Source organism: Melanaphis sacchari, unplaced genomic scaffold (assembly GCF_002803265.2).
Source record: "Melanaphis sacchari strain LSU unplaced genomic scaffold, SCAv2.0 Contig0_pilon_pilon, whole genome shotgun sequence".
NCBI lineage: Eukaryota > Metazoa > Arthropoda > Insecta > Hemiptera > Aphididae > Melanaphis > Melanaphis sacchari.
In genome coordinates, this window is record NW_020270366.1 from 11678454 (window position 1) to 11704899 (window position 26446).

Here is a 26446-nt window from a genome sequence, read left to right on the forward strand (position 1 = left end):
TTTATTTTTTAACGTCTAATCTCTCTGTTCATCAAATTCTATTGATATTGCAGTTCCCTTCCTCTATAATTTCACTAGTTTCTTTTTATCAACCAACTGCCAAGCATCGTAAATCAAATCTGTTTTACTGTGTAGTATAATATATTTTTTTAGGATAATGTTTTGTTTAGTTTTTTTTTTTTTTATACTAGACGGACGAATGTTGATAATAAATAATAATAAAAAAAAAAAAAACTCGAAACCCTTTAAAATATTTTAATATGCTCCAATACCAGCGGAAATGCATAAACATTTATCCATTCTGTACGTATTTGATTAAAAAGAAAAAAGGGATTCATCTAAATGCATAAACAGAAAAGTAGTTAGATCGAAAAGTTTTCGGCTTTTTTGTGTATATTTTCTATATAATTCATACAATATATACGTATAACAACGAAAAGAAAGGTATTTCGTAGTCACTGTAGGAGATATTTAATTATCAAGAATAATAAATGACTTCAAACGAATGCAAATTCTACTCGAAATAGATGTTGAATCTCTCATTTAAATATAAACCATACACCACACACACACACACACACACTTGTACATACGTATATACATCTGCGCTTACGTATTGACAGATTAATTTAAAAACTAATAATTAATGTAAATAAATAAAAATCATTATATTTGCATACAATAATAATAATAAAGATATAAACATTATTTTAAGTTCGCTGTTGTTCGTATAAAACATACACTGTTTATTATTCTTTTGACCTTTTCATTGTTTGTTGCCGTCACCACAATCTCTGCCACCGCTGCCTGGTGTATTTGACATTTGAGTTGACGGATGCTTTTCCTTCGAACGACGCGACGTATCCATTAAACGACGTGTTCAGGACACACGTCCGATACACTTAAAAATTGCAATAATATTATTGATGGTTATTCATCATCCGGTTGATTTATTTCCGACCGGATAGGACATGCGCTGTATGGCAAACCGTTTGACGATGCAAATCGCTATTTTATATTATTATTTTTTTTCAAATCAACAATTTTTCTCCTCCATCAACGACGATTGAGGGGGTCTCAACCTATTTTCCACTCGAATGGACCTGTGATCGACCCAAATGGTTTTGTGAGAAATGATATTCACGATTTTTTATCTCGTACTCGAATCTATAGAGCATTGTATACATAAAATATACACGTATTATATTATATTTCAAGCAGTTCATTGGTTTATATAATATAATATTTATGTTTTAACGACTGTAGTGGTTTTTTCGGTGGTCGTTAAATGTACAAAACTCGTGATTGTATGTTTTTTATGTCATTAAATACAAATCTGAATGGAAAATGTTTGTTATGCATGATGTAAACAGTTAAAATAATAGTAAAAAACCTCTACGGAGTTGTCCATGAAATTACTTTTTTGTACGAAATATGATTGCTAAAAACATTATAAAATAAATACAGGAAATTATTCGTTAAGATTAATATCGGGGAAACGTGCGCTTTCTGATCAAAGATAATATAAGAGATATTATATAGATTTGTTACACAAATATTCACGATATAAAAATTGGGTAATTCGTATAGCTTAAATTTTTCAAAATTTTGTTCGGTGTAACACTTCAACAACTCTGTATATAACTCTCCATATGAAATAGTCACGCGTAGTAAATATTAATGGAACTCAGTTCATCTGTTATCGAAGCTCTAAACTTCTTTTATTATTATTATTTTTTTTCTTGCCTATTTTTCATTCGATAATAATTTTAAAAAAATGTTTGACATTCATTGCGTAGAATATTTAAATAAGTATCATATTAGACTTCGATTAGAGCATATTTATTTTTATCCTTTAAACATAATAGTTGAAACTTCTTTCAAATCAACCATATTAAAATTCATAGTTTAAGTGATTAAAAATATTGAATGGTTTCTTTCGAAATTTCGTTTGGATAACGATGTTAATATTTCAATATTAATGCAACTAGACTTGTTTTTATCTCATATTAATTTACAATTTAATTAAAAAATGGATTTTTTTACAAATATTGTCTGACAACAACTATTTAATACATTAGTTAATTGTTTATATTTTATTTTTTTTCTTAATTAATAAATATACTGAACGATAATGGTTTTATTGTAAATTTACTTAAATTATTATTTACTTTAGGAAAACACGAAAGAAAAAATATCTCTGGTATAATTTTGTTTTACAGCAATTTTTTTTTTTTTTTATATTGAAAAATGAATGGACAGATTTAATAATTATTTTACTAAAAATAGATAAAAATTTAAAAAAAATATAATTGTTATTAATTAGATGACACTTTGAAGTTGAAAAATGTTAGTTCTATTAGTAATTTGGTTTTACTTGAGTTGATTTTATTTATTTATTTATTTTTTTAGTATATTTACTTTTTATTTTTTATATAAACACTTATGCATTATTTTTTTTTTATTCAGGTTGACATTGTCAATGAAACTTGTCAATCTGCTAGAATTCATCATTATTAACTGATTTTTCCTTTCATTTACAATTGGTATTTACACTCTGAAATTGACACCCAACAGAGACAGGTTTTTTGATGACACTTCACTGGCCAGAATATTTCAATAAATTATCTGATTTATATTATCGATGTTACCAAATCGTCCTTATGTAATTATTATTAATAATCAATTAAATCGATTGAAAATTTAATCACCATAAATAATTAACAATGAAGATATATTGATTCTAAAGTCAAAATGCTGAATCATTACTATTTAACAGCCATAAGGGGCTTATTAAATTGAAACATTGAAATTTAATTTATTAAAAGTTGAAGTCAATTTTAAAACTTTTTACGAACTTCAAAATTTAATTCTGAAAATAAAACTATATTAAAATCTTTAATTTTCTACAGCTAACATATATTAAAATAAATTATAATGTATAATATAAAATTATAAAAATATTGATATAATATTTTTTGAAGTACTTAGATCGATAAAAATTAAGTTTCAAACAAATACTGATAGTTAGGTATTAAAATAAAAATAATTTTATTTGTAATTGAAATAATAATATACATATAAATAAACTTATTTAACTCTTAATTGTCAGATAATTGCACTATTTAGTAACTATAACATTGCGTAAGTGACTCATATATAATTATATTTTTATTTAATTTTATTTTTATGTATCTTTTAAATTATTCAAAAAAAAAAAAAAAAAAATCGGTTTAAATTAAAAAGTACGTTTTTAATTAAAAAATGATATAACTTACAACAATAAAATATTGTAAGATAAGTACCTTATTTTTCGAAAAATGATTGTAGACTACATATTTATAAATAGCTCACTTTGTGTAGAATATGATAATAGATTATGTTTACATGGTATATTCTATTTTTAACACAGTTATGAAATAATATTTGATAAGAAAATATTTTTATACCGATCAAGAAGAGTTATTTTCATCGTAAACAATTCGAAAATATCTATACAAGATATTGTAGGTACAACACATTGAACAAGAATAGGCCAATTCAAATGGAACGCCATATTTTTTCGAGTCATTGAAATTTTCGTTTTGTATAGGTTGGAGTCATAGAATTTCTACTATGCTTATTGTATTATAACGTTGTCAATGGAAGTAGTCAAACGTCGAACGGATTCTTTTTGAAATAAAACATGGTTGTAGGGAGGGATCAATATCGATATGTGTATAATATGTTATACACATGTATTTGTGTTTATGTACAAATATATTTTATATAGATGTATTATTTAGCGAACACCGCGGTTGTATTAGTTGTAAAAAGTCAATGTAGTGACGACGCGCGACGGTGGTGGTGCGAGGCGCTGACGTTTTCGCGGATGGTGGTTTATAAAGTCGAGTAGAAAATAATACATCACATCGGTCATTAAAGACATGAATTATTCAATAAATAATGCGATATCGCTCGTGTATTTCGCCGGCGCGGCCCTTAGCGTGCCATGATAAACGAGTGACGTCGCAGACGCTCGCGCGGAATTCCGTTTTTAATTGGAATATCCGTCGGTTATTGTCGGCCGGCACGCCAAGACCGCCACCCCCTAAGCCCACGACAATGCGTACACACATTATACATGTATTGTATACGAAATACTCTTTTATATACGTATAACTCGCGTACAACCCGTACGCCCCCCCCCCGACGATACTGTGCAGCGAAAGGGCGGCGCACGGTCGGTGGGTAAAATCACGCACGCGAAACGCCGCTCGTGAAGTGCGGCGCGTGAACGTTGGAATAACATCGCTGATATTCGACGTGTACACGTCGACTGCGGACACGCGCACGCTCTCTGAAAAGTATTCGTGCTATATTAATACATTCCGAGACGTATATGTATTTTACTATGCACGTTTGTGATTGTGTGTGTTATTGCGTTTGTACACGGAGTGCCGTGGTACGTCGCCCGACGACCTCGCGTACGGCATACCGCGTAATACATTCCGCCGAGTGCTAGCTGCACGTTGTTAACTATTGATGCAGTATTCGCGATAGTATTACTTCCGTCTCGGTTGCATCATTTGTCATGCAATAATGACGAGGGAATTGTACGAAATCATCTATACACATTCATAATACGATAGAGTACGCATCAATGGCGCCTTGTTAACCTTCCTAGATGGCGCTTCGTCGTCTTTTCGGGGCTTGTTTTTCTTTTAAGATGACGTCTTCGACCATAAAGTGTGAAATTCGCTCAAGAGTAATAATTCAGCCCGGACTATAATCCGTATTTACCGTAGCACACTTAAATTCAACCCGTATACGGCTTTAATATTATTGTATGATAATATATTATACTTGAATAGCCGGTCGAAATCGATTACGCGTCGATGTTTCATGAATTTTGCTCAGCGAATCGGCAATCCGAAATTAACGTTTTGTTTTTCTTCTATTTCGACTACGAGCAAACCGAAATTGTGTGATCAAATCGTAATTAATGTTACACTTTACAGTTTACACATTAACGTTTTGCAAAATATTGTTTTATCGATCGGGAAAGACACCCTGTACACTAACGCTTATATTATGCCTGGTGAATTGTTTACCAATCGGACTCGCACACGTTTCCGCCTGGAATTGCGACGTTTAGCCCATACGTCAAACGCTCGTATACATAATATAAATGTTTGGTTCGTTATTGCATACATTTATGTGTGATATGTATGTATATGTGTAATAGCCCATCCCTGCTGTACCCTACACTCAAATATCGTCCCCGCGGGTCGATCGACGTGTAGATGATTTTACAACAATAATAATATTGTGAATGCTGCGGCAGTATATTATATAGATTGTATGTGCTCTGCACTATCCTCTAACTGATGAAAATTTTCCCTACCCTATGCGGGGATGCGCGATTCTTGACATATCCGTGTACATCGACGATAATAAATGTTTGTAGTCCATTATAGATATGTGCATGTATAGGCTATAGATACATGTCAAATAATGACGTCAATATCGCATGTACGAGACCGTGATATTATTTTAAATAATACTCAATTGTACTGAAAATATGTGATATGCTTATACGTTTATACGGTGGTTTCAGTCTTATATTCGGCAACGACGATAAATTATTATTGTCATTATTTTAAACGTATACTATGAAATAACTTGACTGCGAGGTCGAAAACGAATGATAGGTACGTTGTTATACAGATATCCAAAAATAAACATACTTAATTTATAAAGCGATATAATTCGTATAACCGGGTTAGACGTATCGCGGTAATGATTAACCTGCTAAAACACTCATACTCTGTGCCACCGTAACAAAATAAAATCACTCAGTAATAGATTGTGACGGGTCGTTTTATACGAAAACCGTTGGGACGAGTTAAGCCCGCGCAGGAGGTTTAAAAGTTGGTTTTCCGTCTCTCCCCCCCCTTTATCCTCACTCTTGCGTATATACTATATATATATTATTTTATACACGTGACGGACGAGCTGATTATATGCTTCCGGTTAGACGCGTCGGTGTTATGTACATGGATCAAACCGTCAGATAAAAACAGTTCAGCGGCGTGCTTGCACTCGGTATGTTATTTTATAGGTTGCATATACGACGCGGGGCTAAGAGAGGATAACGGTGGGTAGTAAAATACAACTCGGAATGTCAGAGATCTATCTATCTATCCGGCTGTCTAGTTAGAATCGGTGTGTTATGTATACGTATAAAATACAGTAATTGCAACTTCCAAACAGATACGTGTATGGTGTGTGGAGGGAGTATTTCCGTTCGTCGATTCCGGTGGCGGTGGCGGCTGCCGCGAGCAATTACACCAGTGCAGGCTCGGGTTTCGGTTAAAAGCGTTATATCGGCAAATAGTCACGTATTGGGACGGACGTTTCAGTCTGGATATATCATATATATATATTTAAAAAAAAAAATGTGCGACGGGTGTAAAATACCTTTATATGAGACGAGATAAATTGAAAGATCCCCAGAACGGCTGCAGTGGGGAGAAGACTGTGAAGTGGGGATGAAAAAGGATCGGGGGTGCACCGTAAGCTCCCGTCGACCGAACGCTGCGGTGGACGTGTAGGGGTCAACGAGCGCGGGTGTGCGTATGGAGAGTGCGGCCGTGCGGCTATAGTTATTTGTCCGCAGAGCGTCTGCAGTGCGGCGAAGGTTTGACATTACTCTTGGCGTGTGCCACGTCGCATTACGTATCACAAAAAAAAAAAAAATATATCGGTTCGGCTCTTCTATGATGGGATAGGAATTGCCAGCCGGGTAGCGGATGAGGGGACAATACAAATTGTCCTCTAAAATATCGCGGTATAAAAAATTGGCGCCGGTACAATGTCGATAATTAATGTTCGACGATTTATTCATTTCTATGTATACGTTAGTATTTGTGTTCGTATTTATATATATTTGTATGCATTTGCGTATGTGTGCGCGTAATAGTGTATGTGTGACTGGAAAAATGTGTTTTTTTCATATTATATCATAATAATATTCTCGTTTTTATAATAATGTATCACAACGTTGGATTGACGGCTCTACTCGACAACGACATCAAAAAAACCAAACGTCGTATATTAATATTATGTTATGCGTAATAAATGTATTTTTTACTAACAAGAAAAACATATGTGTATACAATATACAAATCGTGTGATCTGAATTTACTGCGGAAATTAAAAAAAAAAAAAAAAAAATCAAACAGATTTCTCATACGTAACAATATCATAAAATATGAAATTATACTTTGGCTGTTTTATTTAATACTAATATTAATATATGTGATTTAAAAATCGAATTTCTTGTAAATATATTTGAAAGTATGCGATTTAATATTATCGATTGATACCATCAATTATATTGATAATAAAGTCCAATTTACGAATTACGAATTAGGTTCATACATTTGAATTACCTACTAAATTATTGTTATTATAAATTATTGCAAGTGTTTTAGACTATTTTCTTGAATTTTTAAGATTAATGTAGTTAATTTTTAGTATTAAGTACAATTCCATGTATGAAAGTTTCGATTTACATACAGTTATGTAAAATATGCATCAGCAATAAATTTACCATAGTCTGATATAAAACAAAACAAAATTTTGTTAAATCATCGATAAAGAAGCTTGAACTTATTATTTTAGGTGGAAGGAAAATAATACAGTAACTCAAAAGTCAATATTTTGTGCTTGGTTAAGCGTTAGAAAATCTTATTAAGCTATTGACATTAACTTGTGCCACACTTTATAAACAACAAACTTCTTAACGGTGTTAACCATTTTATTTTATTCCACAAAATTCTTACAACGAAAACATGACCGTTTTTTTCAATTCATATACATTATTATCGAATAACACATTTATATAATATTATGTAGTCAAAGGTTTATTATTTTATACTTGGGCAAATAGGAAAAAGTTTTAAATTCCTTTGTTATTATTATTTATAATATACTACTCGCTTGAATAAAATAACATTTCTATTTTTATTATTTAATCCAATAATACCAATTTTTCGTTAAAACTGTGCCCAATATATGCATTTGATAAACATTATTTTCGCTTTTTCGCAGTATTTTAAGTACAAATATTTGAATAAAATCGTACGTTCCTATATATAAGTACTGCTAGTCGCTTTGAAATGGTTCATTCTGAAATTGGTCTCTGGAGTACATATTTAAAAATTTAAACTTTTTATAACCTAAAATCTCTATACAAACATACATGTTATTTTAAATATATCTGAGAAAACGGCTATTGAAATCATCTGTGCTTGAAACTTTCCATACAGATATAAACCTGGAATTGTTGTGAATACTATATTACTATGTATAAATATCATACACTTTGTGAAATAGAAATTGTATTACCAACTGTTGAAAAATATTAATAGACGGTAGAAAAGTTTTGAAAATATATGGTGTATAAAAAAACAACCAATTACAGCAGTAGAAAAATAACAAAATATGTATCTTGTTGTGTCAGTGCTATGAAAAGGCTCTGGAAAAAAAAAAATCCTTTACAACGGTTCCTATTTTTTAACAGTCTGATAAAAAAAAAAAAAAAAACATATTTTTGAGTAATTGTGTTTCATAATAATATAATTTTCTTGCTGGTGGTAATTCATTTATTTGTGTGAAACTTGACGCAAATTTGACGTGTAGTAAATACCTGTGGTGAATTTTCTCAATTTTATCCAAAAAGATATTTTAATGTAAAAATACACAATATTCTGGCATTATAAGCGATATAATTGATAAATTTATTTATACAGTACCTATATACTTATGTGCTGTTGCTATTTTTTGTTTGTTTTGAACAAACTCCGTGGACAAGTAAAAAAAGAAAAAAAATTAGAAAAAAATGGCTGGGTACACTATCCTGAATGCCAATTTTGTTGGTTCATACAAAACGTAAAAAAAATTGTTATGTGACTTCAAAAAAAAGTAACTTCGATCTAAAACCCAAACTTAAGTTCTGAATTTAACTTTTTTTCTACGTCACGCATAAAATAGTGTCACTTTATATTCTTAATATTATCATCTGTGCAGTGAAACCATATTGTCAAAAGACTTATCCCAAATTTGAACCGAACCACAGCAATTCGTACGACACTCCACAACAGTTTTTTATATAGCAAGTCTTGGACACCGATCTGGTGAATCAAGCAAAATTAACTAACATAATATCGTCGACACTTGAAAACGACGCACTTATTATCGTTTTCCTGCGATTCACCCTCACAAATAAAATAGTTTTCGATGATCGTGTTCACAATTCACCTACTCCCGTGATATCTTAAGAGTCCTCGATGCCCCTATCAGAGGCGGTTACTACGTGACGCCTTCCTTTCCCTCATTGCGGACACGTAGTCACTGATGACCGGTAGAAAAGGTGTATCGATTTTTTAAAACCATCGTATATATAAATACTGATAAAAGTGTAGCTAGTAATATTTTAACTTTATTATTTTGGCACGGCACCACAACCATTTTATCTCGCATATTATTTGGTAAGTTAAATCATGTGCGAGTATCGCTACGCCGACGTTGTATCATCCGATTTAGCCGGATGATAAACGTCAAAGGATTATAACATTATATGCATAGACTTCCGGCAAACACGTTATTCCGAGGAGAGATTGTTCGCGTAGGTATTTATTTCATAATAACAATGCTTCGTACGTGTAGGTAAGATAATTAATATAATAATAAAGTTGATAATACATCGCGCAGTCGCCGCGGTTAAATGTCATGTACGACCCATAAATATTTGTCAAAGACGTTATATTGTGCATTTATGTATAGTATTAACCCATATAACGCTTAACATTTAAAAGTCGTAGGGTCACATGATGTGATATAATAGTCGTGATATTAATGTACGGACTATAAATATTCGCACAGTGAATAACGAACTATGAATATTTTGCAAACTTTGAATTCCAAAACGGGATGCCATATAATTGGTACGTAAATGTAGGTGGGAGGTATACTTGTGTATGAACGTTACTAATCCATAAAAGCTATCCGTAGCTTAATAGAATGCTTATAAAATAAATGGGTTTCCATATCTCTTGAGGTCGTCGGATCGTTATTATGATAATTATTGCTGGCACCGCTTGCCACGTTTAAAATAATATGTACTGTGTGCATGTTAATTCAAAAATGCACTGATGCAGATGCATCTGTGTGCGTTCCTGATTGGCTTAATACGTGGACTCGATGTATCAGACTGCGATAACAAAACCGCTCGAATGGAAAAAAAAAAAAAGAAAAAAACCACTGTTTCCTTAGCAACGTGTAGTGTATGCGCTCGAGCCAAGTAAAAGAATATTATACACAGGCTTTGGTTTTCGTACATCAGTTCGAATTGACCTACGAACCTCATCATAACATCTAAAACAAAAAACACGTACTACGAGAGAATTACAACCGGGATTGCAGTCAGTATCATCTGTTTACCAGGATCGTGATTATTTCAATTAAAACTATAATTAGATACAATACACAACTCCGCCATGAGGTGAGCCTAATATGATACATTTAATACCTAATACTGTTTTATTATATATATATATATATATATATTTTCGTTGGCTATATACATATTTTTTTAACTCTCTTATAACTACAGTTATTGTCGTTGATATTTATAATAAATCTTCGAATTTATGTTCATTTTTATAATTATTACTTTTTTTTTCGTGATAACCTAACAAACGCTTATTTAGAAGCATTACAATTTTTTACACCTCTTCCCTGTTTACGACATGATTATTTGACGGTAAGCCGATTTGGTATTAAGTAAACGACAAATAATTTATTCCCCCGCGTAAGTACACGCGTAAATATGTCACCACAAAATATTACGTTACGGTAAAATTAAGTGAATAATGTTGGTCACGTGGATTATGAGATAAAATTATAAAACTACAGCCAGATTGACGGTTAGGTCGCGTGTATTAGAAGATTTAGCAAATATTTTTCACACTTTGGTTAATGGAAAAATCTGTATTTTTTTTAGTTAGTTGAATTCTTTTTATTTCTAATACCTAATCATATAGTATGATGTTTATTGTTTATACTAGTTACGAGTACATGACTTATTATTAGATAATTTTGTTTTAAAAATAAAAGTGCAGTTATAATTCTTCATAACTACTTTATCCAAAGAATCGAATCTACAATTTTAATGTAAATAAATGATTCAAGAATTCTATATATATAATTTAAACTTTAATAATATACACTACATATCTAATAATACAATTTATTTATATATATATTATATATATATTTAATAAGTTACACGTTGGTTGGAGTTATTAACGAAATGTGAATTAATGACAACATAAAATGAACTGTTAATTAATAATCATACTACATTATAATGTTATACTCTATTATTAGTTGTAAAGCATATACCAATTATAGGTAAATATTATTTAAGTATATACGCATTTGTTTTTTTTTTTTTTTTATTTACAATAACGTTTATAAATAAAAATCTTAATATACTAAAAAAAAAATCATATCATTGTAAAATCAATACATTCATCACTCCATTCAAAATCTAAAAATATGTTTTAAATTTAATTCCAGAAAATAAACTAAAATTATTCGGTTTAAAACGCCATCTTGTAAAAGTTAAATGCAATAAGATAAATAATTATAAAATATATGTACCATATATCGTGTATGGTGTAATCCAAAGATAAACATTAAAATAATAAATTGTACAATGATGTAATTGAATTTAAAAGAACAAAATATTAGAAACTGCAATCTGAGCTGTTTATTTTATTTAAGAAAATAAAATACATTGGTGTTGCTGGCGTTGCTTTCAAAAATAAACAATCTAAAGTTTCCCTTGTTGTATTTTATTTAATTTTCATTGAATTTCAAACTTTTAATCGAATTGAGAATAAAATAATGGATTATCAACAATAACGGAAATTATATTTTTGAATATTTAACGATAAACAGCTAAAAGAATACACAGCAGACGGAAAACAGGTAAAATACAATATGAACCTATAAATATAACAACTTTTATTCGATGACGTATATTACAATATCTACCGCATGTACAGTTACTATATTATTATAGGCTTCAGCTTTAGCAAAGTAATTTTATTATAGCTACACACGAGCGTTTTAACCGTAAATAACACGGTATATTGTTTTCCAAGTTATTATTATTATGATTATAAATATAATATTATAGTATGTAAGGCATGTATAATACAACTATATTTTAATATATATTATGAATCTGTTGACAAAGTATAGGTTCTAATAGGTAAAAGTATAGGTATCTAATTGGGGGTCTTTTCGATCTGTTATACCATTACTGTACATTATTTTATTAATTAAGCTCATAGTTCGTATTATAAAAGATTACTAAATAAAGAATTATGTTAATAACAATATATATAATATTAACAACTATATACATTTTAATAGTATGTACTTAAATACTATATGTGCCAAAGTATTTTTATAATAAATTATCGTTGTAAAAACCGTGAGTAGTCAATGTACATTACAATACTGGTTATATATCGGAAGTTTTAATTTTTAAGTGGAAATATATCACTTTCTTGTGCACGTAGTATACCTTGTCAAAGGATAGACTTGATGAGGGGTGATATCATGACCGGTCAGGTGGTGTGGTGTGGAAATTAATTACGTGTTATGAGTGCATTTTATTAGGCCGACTTGGTACACATACCCGTGTAAAAATTTTCAAGTGAGTATGAGATAAAACACGGTTCACCGTCGCGTATCCTTTTACGAAATATGGTTGCTTTACCTGAGCCCCCACTCGCAGGACCATCAGTCCGAAGTAGCGCCAATCCCGTGTATTAACCTGCATCACACACCGTCACATTTCAGCTTTAGGTTTATCGTTTTGTATAATAATCTCGAAAACGTGAGAAAGAGTTTAAACGGATATATTCATATATATTATGAGGTTTTTTCGTTGTTTTTTATGGGTTGGCACAAAGAGTTTTGTGGCGCAGACACCCTAACCGCAATAGTTTCCCACACCTCATTGCGGTTGGGAAAACTTAATGTTATTACATCATATACCTTAACTCCTTTAACGCGATCTCCGCGCCAAAAACGCCGCAGCTTAGGTAACAAAGTCATATTATCGGTTCACACCCTAATTTATATATATTCCCATCGATGAACAGCATAATATACATAATAATATCATTGTTTTAAAATTAGAATATATGTTTATAAATAATATTCACGCAACACCCTTGTGGCGGAGATAGGACTTTTTCGACTGCGTGTCACACGTTTTGCCGATAAACAATATTTTGTAGCCGATCTGCAGACGTTTTTGGAATTTTTTAATGTAATCGTTAACGACCGTCCGCCCACAGATTTCTCCGTCATTGCAGGTTTTATTTTTATTAATTCCGATGAATATTGGTCCCTTTTAGCTATTCATATTAAAATATTTTCTTGTAGGCGCTTTATAAAATATTAACAAATAACCACGATTCGTATTTGTAGAACTGTTGTCATTGTGTTTGTGTTCAGAACTAATCTATATTATGTTGGGTGTTCGGGCGAACGGCCATGAAAGTTAGTAAAAAACATTATAAAATATTACGCTTTTGTATACTAGTACATGAAAATAAGTTTTTTTTTTTCACATTCGAAAAGTAATGTTTTTAAGCTTGTACACTTGTGTTTTATGAAAAGTAATACTTTAAATAAATTCTCATACAGAATGTGATTTTTCACCCACTTTTAACACTTTCTTTATACCTAATGTTCTTTGGATACAATATTTATTATACTATTAATACATCAGGTATAACTTTTGGGAAAGATTTTTGATCATACTATACTTACAAATAAATAGAATACCCATAAAAAAAAAAAAAAAAATTGAAGATCATTATTCCTATATACATTATATCAAAACTCCGAGGAAGGTTTGTCGTGATAAATTTTATGTGTGTTAACGATTATAAAATAGTAACAACTTTTATTATGGTATCATCACATAGTTTTTAATTATGTATTTTTTCTTTTCTTCAATCATTCTATAATAAATATAGATACCTATATACTTGAATATATATGTAAAATACGTATGAATTGAAATGCTTTTTTATTAAATTATCCTGAAACAAATAGATTGATTTTCCTTTTATTCTAAAAATAATCTGTAACGATAATTATAGTTTACTATGTTAATATATATTTATAACTCTTAAGCACTTAATATTTATGTACATTTATGTTATAGTTTTCTAGTTTAATGTGGTTTGTTTCATTTAGTCGGCATGTTTACAAATTATTTTTCGTTTTAGAATTTTTATTTAATCTAAATATCTAGAAATGAATAATAAAAATATTAAACTATTACACTATTATACTGTTTTTATATATTTTTTTTTTAATACAGTGTATTATTATGTATTACAGTACATACTTTATAATATTATGATTCGTGACGTTTTCCCAATTATGGTATAAAAATAAACAATTATTATTTTTATAATTACTACAAACGAATATTATAATATGTGCGTGCAGTAAATTCGATAAAATATGTTCGTTTAAAATTGAGACCACACTTTTTAAATTGTATTCAAGTCACATCTGGGTGGTATCGAATTTCCGTTTAGAGTTTTGCATGAAATCGTTTATAAAATATGTGATTATAAACGTTTCACCGTATATTAATAGTTACCATATCAACGCACATTAATTTTTTCGTAGAGATCAATAACTCTACAAATATGATGACGTCGTCATCCGTAACCGTACAATTAAGAACAATATGCTACCCAATGGTATACCTTTAATTTTGTTTTTCCAACTTTATTGACATCGTTTGTTTTTTTAAATTTTTTTATTCAGAGTTAAATTAAGTTCTTACAACTAGGTCTTTAGTCAACATTTACTTTAATTATAAAAACCTTTATTTAACTTATTAGAATTTTTTGGTAATATTTTAATATTTATATACATAATTTTCATTTTTAATTGCATCTGATATTTAAATATTATATTTTGGTATTGATACCGATGGTTTTAAAAAAGCCGTTTATATTAAGTTGGGTGTTTTTTTGATCCCTGGGTTTTGATTTCATATGCAAATGTAGTTTTATCGAATGAGCTGCCGCAGCATATTATTCAACTTATTTGATTAATTATAATATTTGAGTGAGATTGGTGTGTCTAATTTTTCAATACCCGAACGGCGAGAAATATATACCTAAGTTGATATAAAAAGTAAGCCAGTTAACTCTGTGGACTTAGTATTTTGGCAGTGCACATATTTATTATTTTAAGATGAACATTGTACCTGTAAGTGCTGTCTTCCTCTTACTAATACATAAAAAAAAAATATATGTTTTACAGTTCCAATTATATGTAGTTAGCTTCAGTTTTAAAGTAAAGTGACCTATGAAAAAAAACTTTTAAAGTAAAAATTCTACACGTTATATCGTTAGTTTTTTACAATATCTTAATTTTATAAGTGAATTATAAACATTTTCTTAAATATTCACTCATGCAAAATAAATAAACTATAGTACTTCATCAACATTTTAATAATAAACAAGTTATACTCTTGTACAATGATATTATTTTTAATATAAACTTCTTATGGTGATAGGACATTTATAAATTTAAAGCTATATATTTTTAGTATTACATAAAATTGTTTAGGGGTTGTATTAAAACAATAAATAATTATGCAAAAATATCGTTTCTCTTAAAAATTATTTTTCATAATGTTTTATTGTGAGAAAGTGCGTGATTAATTTACTGACACTAGTTCTAATTTTTTTCGACATTACTTCGACAAATGATAGTTAAGTATACTCCATATGATAATACAATTTAAAAAAAAAAAGATATAATAGCAAACCTTTTATTATATATTTAATAAAAGATGACGTAGAAATAAAATAATGACATTGTTGATAAAGAATTGGTCACGCGCGTCTTATAAAATTAATTATTTTTTTGGATATGGCATTCTATTTTTTAATCAAAAAAATCCATGTATTAAACTTTAAATTAATATAATGTGTATATTTTAATACTTAACGCGCTGCAAAATAATTATTAAAATAAAGAATTTTCTTTATCAAGATTATGTTGCCTGTTTAAATATATATTCTTGTCAAAGCTGTGTATACAGCTTTATATGTTTATAAGAATCTATAAGTTTATAGAAATAATTATATTTAACCCTCAAAAGCTATAATATCCATTTATTTATAATAAAACAACACTGAAGACATGATTTTAATAAACAACAATTTTATAAAACGACCGTCAGTGTTAGTTTATTTTGTTTTAATTAATCCAGTGGATTGTTTTAACACATATTTTCATCTAAAACAATAAACCAAACATAATATGCACGTTTTTCATTTTCAAACCTTTTCACTACAGCTCATACAAATATTAAATTTGTTTAAAGGCACCTTTTTTTTTTTAAATGATGTACTTTAAATTGTGTACCTGAAATATTTTTAATTAATATTAACAGGCCAATGCATAACAATAATATTGTTTTTATATGTTCGTATAAGTTAAATCGGTAGCATAATTTATGAATGACGTTGTATAAACTTGATCATCAAAAAAAATTAAAAAATATACAAAACAAAATTACATAACAATCATGTATATAAGTTCCAATGAATGTATTATAACTCAATACAAATATTAAGCATAATAAATTATAGCTAACATTGACGATTATTTTAATAGTCATTCTTGCGTGCACTGTTAAAACTAAAAAAACATAAATCAGCTAACTACATATATCAATATATTACGACATTTACGTCGCAAGTTTAATAATATAATTTCAAATAATAATATAATAGTCTCAAAAACGACATAGTTTTCCTGTAGCAGTCACTAATGTCGCTGTTATTACAATAATAACGACGATATATGAAATATACTCATATACATATACATATTTATATATGTCTATCAATTCGAGAGACAGTCTGTTGGTTTGTACTGTTTGTAGCCCAAAGACATATTATATAGAGCGCATTACGATTGGGATGAATTCGGGATCTCTGGGTGTTAAATCGTTATCATAATATTACGTAATAAATAATATTTTATAATAATAATTTGTAGCACTAAACGCGTTATTAGCCATTATTCATCTCATCTAGTCGTTTGAATATTGTTTAAAACCGCACAGTTATTAAGTACGAGTATATTGCTGTCATTTTTAATTTTTTATTAAATAAATACGCAACACAAGATAAATAAATTGTCAAATGTTATAACTGTCATATTGATAACGTGATGTTTTACATTAAACGTCCTTTCATCACGAGTAATAAAATCAGTGGCGCCAAAGTTCTTTTGAGGAATATAAAAAGCGTCTTGGTCTTGATCCGACCTTGATATATATTGTACATACATATTATAATAATATAAGTGTTCAGCGCCATTGAACATCACTACCGTTATTGAATGTTAACAGAGTACTAAAAAATATTATACTATTTAATATGGAGTGATTCATTTAACGTAAGATAATATTGTTGTATTAGAAGAAACTATCGTTTTAGAAAATATTTATATTTACCTAACTTTAAGTCATTAAAAAAACAAAATTTTTAGAAAAAAATTATGCTTTCTACTATTTTTTTAAAATTTTTAAAATAAATACTCAAAAAGTATTCTGATTTAGAATAAAATATGAAAAATACGTTTTTCATTAAAATCAATAAATAATTAATTAAAATAGTTAATATATTTTTTAAATGTTGTTTTTTAAACCATTTATAAAATTATATACAAATGTTTTGAATAACAGGTTTTGAAATAATGAGTTTGTTATGTTGAAGAGATCACTCGTTATATTACTGTATTTGCTGAGGTGGAAGCGCGGACTCTCAAATCTCAAGGCTTAATGTAAGAATTATACGCGATAAAAAAAAAAAAGTCTGAAAAGGCTGCTATTTCGTTGTTATTTGTGACTGCCTTATGCTAAAAATAAAATAAAATAAATAAATAAATAAACGTAAAATAATAAAAACTATCGTGCGGATTTGCTTGTACTGACACAAACGGCGTGGCATTTCGGTCGCGTTGAATTACCATTACCCCGACAGCGGTGAAATGATATTTTTCATCTGATGCGCCGCCGTGGCTGTGGTTTCTATCTTGTAGAACAAAGTGTATGTATACACATATATATATATATTTATATGGGATGACGACAACGCCCGGTTATATAGAACGTCTCTGGGAAAATATATGGCAGCCCCGATAAGGATTTGACATCTGCCGATGTTTGTCCGGATGAAATAAGACGCATTTCCCCGGACGGGGTTTTTCACCGTAGACTACTTGCGAGGTCTTCCACTCCAAAGATTTTCTTCCGCTAAATGCATGCATACGGGCTAAACCTTTAGGTCAACTCCAAACAATAAAGTTTCTGCAGTTCGCGCATATATGTACGTATATTTTATCGTTTTCTAGGTATCTTTATTCCGGCTTGCCGCAACGGCGGTCAGATGAACTTTATCGGGAAAAGCTTTTTGACGTCCGCGCCTGTCGAATTCAAATCTCTCGAGTTTTTCACATGCAGGTCATTTGCAGCAGTTCACATACAAACTATATCAATCGAACATCTTTGCCCATAGTCTTCTTCCTATTTTCCTTGCGGTCTAAATAGATGCGGTTAGGTTTATGGTTACTTTTATATAATATCAGTAAAAGCGTTTACTCATCTTTGTGAATATATATATCGTATTAAAACCATAGAAAAAAAATATCTACCCACTTACGCAAGGCACATTATAAAAAACAAAGCTGCGAGACATCTTTAAAATTTAGTTTAGAGGATTACTATCGATGATTTATGAATAATAATATAATAGTACATACTACATACATTTATTTTTTGTATTTATCATCGAAGAGGTTTTTTAATCATTCAGGAATTTATCGTAACTAATATGCAATGTACATATTATTATATTATTTTTTTTGATAACTTTCAGTATCTAAATTGATATATCTCAACGATTACAACTATATACATAAATAAAAAATAAATGAAACAACAAACAATATAAAACATTTAAAAATACAAATGAAAATAATCACATCATAATATAATACTATGCACGCCATTCTTCCTTCGTGCCGGCATTTATTATTCGAATTTTACCAGTCCATCTTATCCCCACAAAACTTATACATTGTTTTATGTGATTTTAATGTGTTTTGACAGTAGTGGACTTCTACGTTTACTACTAGCGTTTAACTATACTTTTAAGTACACTGACTAAACGTGAATTATATAAGCTAACAAAATATGACTCGGCTGAACTCCGCGCATCCACATATAATCCAAAAGGATAACAGTTATTATTGTGTTATAATACTTATATCGACGAGAAACGGCAGTGAACGCGTAGCTTTATGTGTGTGTATGCTGACGGACCCTTTTGGACGTTATCCAACTTATCGATTTGGCTTAACGGACGACGAACTGAAACCATTTACCGACAACTGACTGTGTCGTACACACATACACTGTCGACACACTCCACGAGCATATTAACGTTATAATACTATGTGTATACATATTGTGGTATTTACAGGTATATATTACGTATTTAGTACCTATTCTGATGCCAATATCTCTGGTCTGATGAATACAATTAATATTACTATACAAACGTTCGAGACTATATTAACGATATAATAGTCCAACGCATAGGTCATATCCATTATATAATAAGTACATATATATATATATATATAATATTATATACCAAGTGTATTACACATAGCCGATGTATTATACGAATTATATTCGTATAATCTGAATCCCGATGAATGGAATTTAACGCCAGTTAAAATTAAGTTTGAAATTATTGGTATTTGTTAAATTTTACTGGAATGGAATGTGTTCCGAAGTTTTATTTCGATTTCGGAAATTTAAAAAGCCGGCTTAGTGGAAGCATGGGAAAAATTAGAAACCCCTACTTATGTAAATAGCCCTCTCACAAACGTCTTCAATTAATACTATTTATTTATTGTTAAGCATCATTAAGTCCTAGTTGCTTAGATAGCCACTTGACGTGTTCCTTTATATTCGACCGTGTTCTTGTAAAACATTAAAAAATTTTACATTTTTAACAAATCTTGTACTTCCCTTTTATTAGAGTTCAACCTGAAAGCCTTATGAATAACTTCACTAAAGATAATATTTTGTATGATAATTGAACGTAATAAAACCTATTAAAATCGTTATGAATTCAATTTTCTCAGTTCTAATTCTAAATAAAAAAAAAAAGTGTTACTCATGTATAACTTATAACACATACGTAGACTATATCGGGTAGCTAATAAATATACCCTTCCCAAGATTAAACAAAAATAAATAAATCAACTAAAAATCAAAATATTAAAATCGATTCTTTAGTATAGCTATTAGGTGACTTCTGCTTTTTTCAGATTTTATGATATAAATTTATGTACGAGTCTAAATTATTAATCCAGACATGTTAATAAAACCTAATGATAAACATTATTTTTTTTTCGTACCTAATAAATACTTTTATTAAAACATAATGAGTATGAAAATGATATTTATTTATACAACATTATGTCTTTCATAAAATTCGTTTTGTCAATAATTTTGCAAGTGATTTTTTTTATCAGAGTTTTTTTCTATCGATTTTTTTCGTCACTATAGTCACCACTACAAGACGTATTTGTTTGTGTGTACGTCAAATATTATTTACATTAAGTGGAGTGTCGTGATATGGGTCACAGGTAATTTTGTTAACTGACCTACTTAGTATTACTACCTGCTTTTATTTTATTTTTAATATTATATTGGAAACACTTGCAATGTTTAATATTATGTTCTACTTATTTTACAATATTTATGAATTCGACTGGATGTGACATGTTCGACGTATTATAATGAACCAACGTAGGACTATATTAGAGTCTTAAAGATCAGGAATGGTGCCATTTTCTCATAACATGTTTTATAGTATTTCAATGAAATTGTTCGAAGGATCTGTTTACAGATTCAGAACTATCCATATACTTTGTAATTCGTATTATAATATCGTTTTTGTTGCCGTTTCCCTTTTAAATTTATTCACTATTGCACCCAATAGCTGTATACGAGCGGGTTATATATATATTAATATAATATAACTATATTATAGTTATGTTGTTCACACAGTAGATAAAACATTTCTATATATATATATATACTTTATATTTTTCTTGTAATCCTCCCTTGAGCCGATGTAATAACGTCAATAAAGCTAAATCGCCTGAAAATAAAACGTTCTATTCGTGCATATATAATCGTTTTATATTACTTCTATTCGTATGGTGCATTTCTTTTTCTTTTTATCATGATTTATCGTTTCTGGACGTGATCGAATAGTTTTGTGTGAAAGTGTACCAATACTGTGTATCATTAAAAATGTAACGCGTCGGTATCATAATGGAAGTGTAAATAATAATTATAATATCATGGATACGTCACTATTATACTAAGTTTACGTAAAAATTAGGTAAATTAAAGGTTTTTTTTTTTATCGTTGGTTAAGTATTTAAATAAGAAGAGAACAGAGATCCAGCACCGGACGAACGACATTTCAATATCCATACAACACGCTTTAGGGATCATGTTACGTAGATTCCGTAAAAGCGTTAACCACGGTGGTGAGACGAGGGGAAAAAATTCAGATTTGAAAATAGAAATAATGTATTCTAATCTACCAATTAGGATAAATACGATTAGAGGTCAACTAAGGATGCCCACAGTATAAATTACGGCCTATGGTTTTGTTGACCAGCAAATTCGATAAGTGAACTAGCGAAAGAATGGAGAAAAAACAGAATATTACTGAAATACAATTTTATAAGGATGTGTGTGTATGAGTGTAAATCTACCGTAAGTACTTGTGAACTTGTGAACTTTCTAGTGTTCTGCAGTAATTGTTTCATTTTTTTTTTTTTTTTTTTTTAATGATGGCAGTGAAATAAAATACCGAATTTGGTAAGAGGTAAAAAACATCCGGTGTTTTATGACGCGCTGCGCTTAAGATATGTTACATAATAATATTAGATATTAAAAATGAAAATATACGTATGAACGCATGACAAAAATTGTAATCAGGTATTTTAGAGAGGCAGCTGGTAGAAGGAGGAGATAATTGAATATTAATAATTTTACATGCCTGCCGCCAGTGTCAGCATATACACACTCGCGATATACGTATATGTAATATATTATAGTCTAATAAGTTTTGATAATTTATAACGTCGAATCAGTCCGGAACATTTGGCCAGATTTTGACTGGTCCACAAAACGCTATTATTAATAACGTGAAATTAACTTGACGGCCGTTCTCGCCACCGCCCACAGTTCTGATACACAATTTTCAACACTCATTCCATATAAGCAAACGCATATATTATATATTCGCGTATCCTTAGTAAAAATTTTCCGCAAAACAATCGATGATTACATTTCTTTTCGAAGCTAAAATCTATAGTTAATTTATTATTAAATGTATAATATTATAATAATAATCTAATAGTTCCAAATTTTTGAATGGTATACTTAACAGTTTATTTTTATCATCGTATACATCGTTAGAATTATGTACTTACAATGATGAATTACAAATTTTCGTGTTTTTTTTTTTTGTTAATTCTTCAACGGCTGCGAATAATAATATAATAATATTTTATTTTTAACGCTTTGCAATAATACGTATGACCTTTGTGCCATTCTTAAGAAAACATTCTTTACGTGAATGATCTTTTCGGAACGCGGTAAACAAAAGTATCATAAAATTGAAAATGATAGTGGATATTGTTAATACTATGTGGTAGCTTAGCAAAAAAAAAAAAAAAAGGAAAGTAATGAACCGTTTTTTTTACACGATTTTTTTTTTACTCTTGCTGGAATGCGTTTCTTTTGATGGTTTTTTTTTCACTTCTACACGGCCGTTCGATTGCTCTTCTTTTATTCATCGTTACTAGCGTAAGAACGCGTTAAGGCACATGACGGACGCGACCGTGTTCAATAAGCACAATATAATAATACAACGTGCGTGCGTGCTGGCTCGAAAAATTCACAATTATATATATGTACGTGAGTACTTTTGCACGACGAATAGTGAATAATATTTTCGAAAAACGATTTCGATGTACAAAATGCTTTAGCGCTTGATTGCTGCAATAGACGTGGGCGAGGGAGAAAATTTTACGAGTTTTTGCGGTTTTATCTGAAAAAATTCTTGAACGTCGTCTGATTGGAATGCGACAAATGGTAGTTCATGGGCGAGAGAGTGAAAATGAGACAAACATAAGACTTGAATGCGCATCCGTGCGATCGAGAAACAGGGCGGAATAGGAGACAGCTGATCCACCTCTTGATAGGGGTGCGTTAGGGGTGAGTGGGGGTGGCTCGAATGGTATATAAGTTCCAGTACGACCGCTACGACCGTCACAGTGCACGTTTGTTCGGCCATCGAGTAGTCTTTTAATTTTCTCTGGGCACCGACCGCGCACTACCGCCGATTCTACAGCCGTCCTCTTCATTATAGCTGTCGTCAATTCTGGTTAGTTTATCATAATATTATCATATTTATATATTTTGCATTTTGTTCATGTTACTTTAAGAATAAAATGCCTATAGCCGCTTGTATTAAATCCAACAAGTTAGATCATATGATACTCAACCGTAATATTACTTATAAGTGCATAAAGATTTTGATTGATCTATTCCTAATGTATATTTCACGTCACATTTATTCGACGATCGACATAATCACGTATAGTTTCGCTTTTGTGTTCGATACAACTTTTGTGCGCTTTCTAACGCCTACCACTTATTTCTTACACAGCAACTAAATGTTATTAATTCTAATAGGTGACTGATAGTATTATATATTCTGGCTATGTAATAGTGCGGCCGAAACGCCTACCTATTCATTATATCACATACCACGCGCAATGCAGGCAAAACGTTCTTGTTTAATAATAATATATACGCACACTACAGCTCGCTTAAACTTTTAATGCAACTGTTCTATAGGTACTGTATAGTATAACGTGCGGCGTAGCCGGTGCGAGTATTAATATTAATAGCACCAGGTATAACATTACATTGTTTTACGAGACTGTACACTTCCGTTTTACACTGTTCACATGTGCTATTGCCTATAACACATACACACGCATACCGACACTCTATTCTCACACACACACGTATACATATAATATATTATAATATGTACGACTTATGCGCACGTGTAACGCGAGTATTACCTCGGGAGTCTGTGTTATTTTATTTTTTTATTTTCATCCTTGCTAACTGGTATTATATGTATGAAGTATGTATGGGTAGAGGATGGGTTGTAATAGGGAGGAAAAAAGAGTTTTTTTTTTAATTTTTTTTGTTTTGTTCTTTACACTTGTGAAACGTGCGGCAGTTAAACGTAATGGTTTTATCGTAAAGTTATACACTATTTTTTTTTCGTTCGTTTCTCTCTGCAATACGTATTTTTTCAGTTACTTTACTCTAGACTTCGTGAACAGTTTCGACGCCAACATTAAAAACTCTCTTTTGTTATTATAAATACCGGTGGTTATATATGTGACGCATGTAAAACACTTCACACTATATTATTATTATTATTATTACTATACACAGTCGCTAAATGGGTAGCACATTTCAAACAGGAGAGGCTTAGCAAAAAGTTTCAACATACTGTCACATATATAAAGAATTGTATACCACATAGAAATATCACACACACACACACACACACACTACGCAACTGTTAACAAAAAAGTCACTATATAATGTTTTGCTCTCATATGCATCTCGATTATTATACAACACAGATATTTCTACTCTACGGTTTTATATTTTTGTGCGCAAACACGTGGGGTTCAACAAACTAAAACGTACTGTGTTATCTTCAACCTGATCAACAATACTGTCATTTCTGGAAGTTACATTTTTTCTACACGTGTAAAAATCACAACAACAACAATGACGATGGACCGTTATAATAATATGATAAATTTTATACATTTTTCAAAAATCAGCCGGAATGCGTATGTTTTATCGACGATGACGTCATTTATGGGTTATACTATTATAATAATAAACGTCTATATCGTCTTCCGACAGCCCGTTTTGCCTACATGAGTCTTGACGTAATTTATAAACTTTAATATCACCAAATATTTCTACCTTCTATAAGTATATATCTATGAGTAAACCATATTATAATAATGTCATGTATACTGAATTTTGTCGCACTGAAAATCATTTAATTCCTTTAGATAAGTTCGATCGTCAAAATCGCGAACAGAAGTGGACGTTTTTCATTTTCACCGTATTTCACGCCTTGCTGCTGATAATTAAAAAACTTTTTGCAGTTAAACTATAACGGAAGTTAAATTTGATTATACTCAGCAATAAATATAATTCGCTAAAAAATTGTATTTTTAGAAAATCTTAAAATAATTTAATAATGCCGTGTCAAATATAATCATTTTGTTATACCAAAATATTGTTAAGTCGATTCTTTAGAATATAATAATATAATACCGAAATATGTATTTGGATAATCTTTTTGCTTTTGCAAGGGTAGTAATGTTGACGAGTATATAATATCTATAATATTCCAAACTGGTAACGAATCGTGAGAGTACAAACTAAAACCGGGAAATTGTTTAAAATAAATTGATGATGACAATGAGCTCGAGAGTGTTTTGAATTCACTAATCGAAATGGATCTACCGCCACTGCCGCCTTTGCCGGAGGAATCGCGAAATTGAATAAACGGAACTTGTCGCCAAAGCTCTTTCGCAAATACTTTTCTGTGGATTAATTTGCGGGCCGTATACGAGCGTGTCGCGAAATTAATTCGTCGTCGAAAATTCACAGCCGACCGAGCACGCCATTATTATTATTATTATTATTATTATGCTGGGCTCTTATGGTTGCTTCTACTACGTGATTGTTCATTGGACACATAATGAGGATTTGGAAAAACCGTTCGAGCGTGCGTAATGGGCAAATGCTTGTCAGAGAAAGTCTGTAAAGACAAATAATATCACAAAATTTGAAATCGTGCGCGTTGAGTTTTTATCGTAAAACTTGAAATATCGTGAACAAATACGTGATATCTTCGGAAACATAAAGTCCCTGCAAAGTACATATATTATACCATACGCACGAAATATATTTTAGCACAGGGAACTTCCACCTTGTGGTATTCTATATCTTTTTGGGTATAAGTGTATCTATAATAATAAACAGCTGGTGGTGTGTGGGCTAATCAAAAATCATAAAAAAAATTTTACGTTCTGCAACGAC

General features: G+C 30.3%; 1 protein-coding gene across 3 annotated transcripts in view; it reads left to right on the forward strand.

Moving 5' to 3' along the window:
- The window catches only part of LOC112593414 (complexin), a 107184-nt gene that overhangs the window by 42966 nt on the left and 37772 nt on the right, over positions 1-26446 (forward strand). Inside the window, exon 1 of one of the 3 annotated variants that reach the window (XM_025337813.1) lies at positions 10439-10549. The exons of 1 other annotated variant lie outside the window; for it this stretch is intronic. The gene's annotated coding sequence lies outside the window, so the exon portion shown is untranslated. Of the gene's footprint in view, positions 1-10438; positions 10550-23589; positions 23673-26446 lie in introns of those variants that run through there. One more of the 3 variants, XM_025337820.1, reaches the window with a different exon arrangement.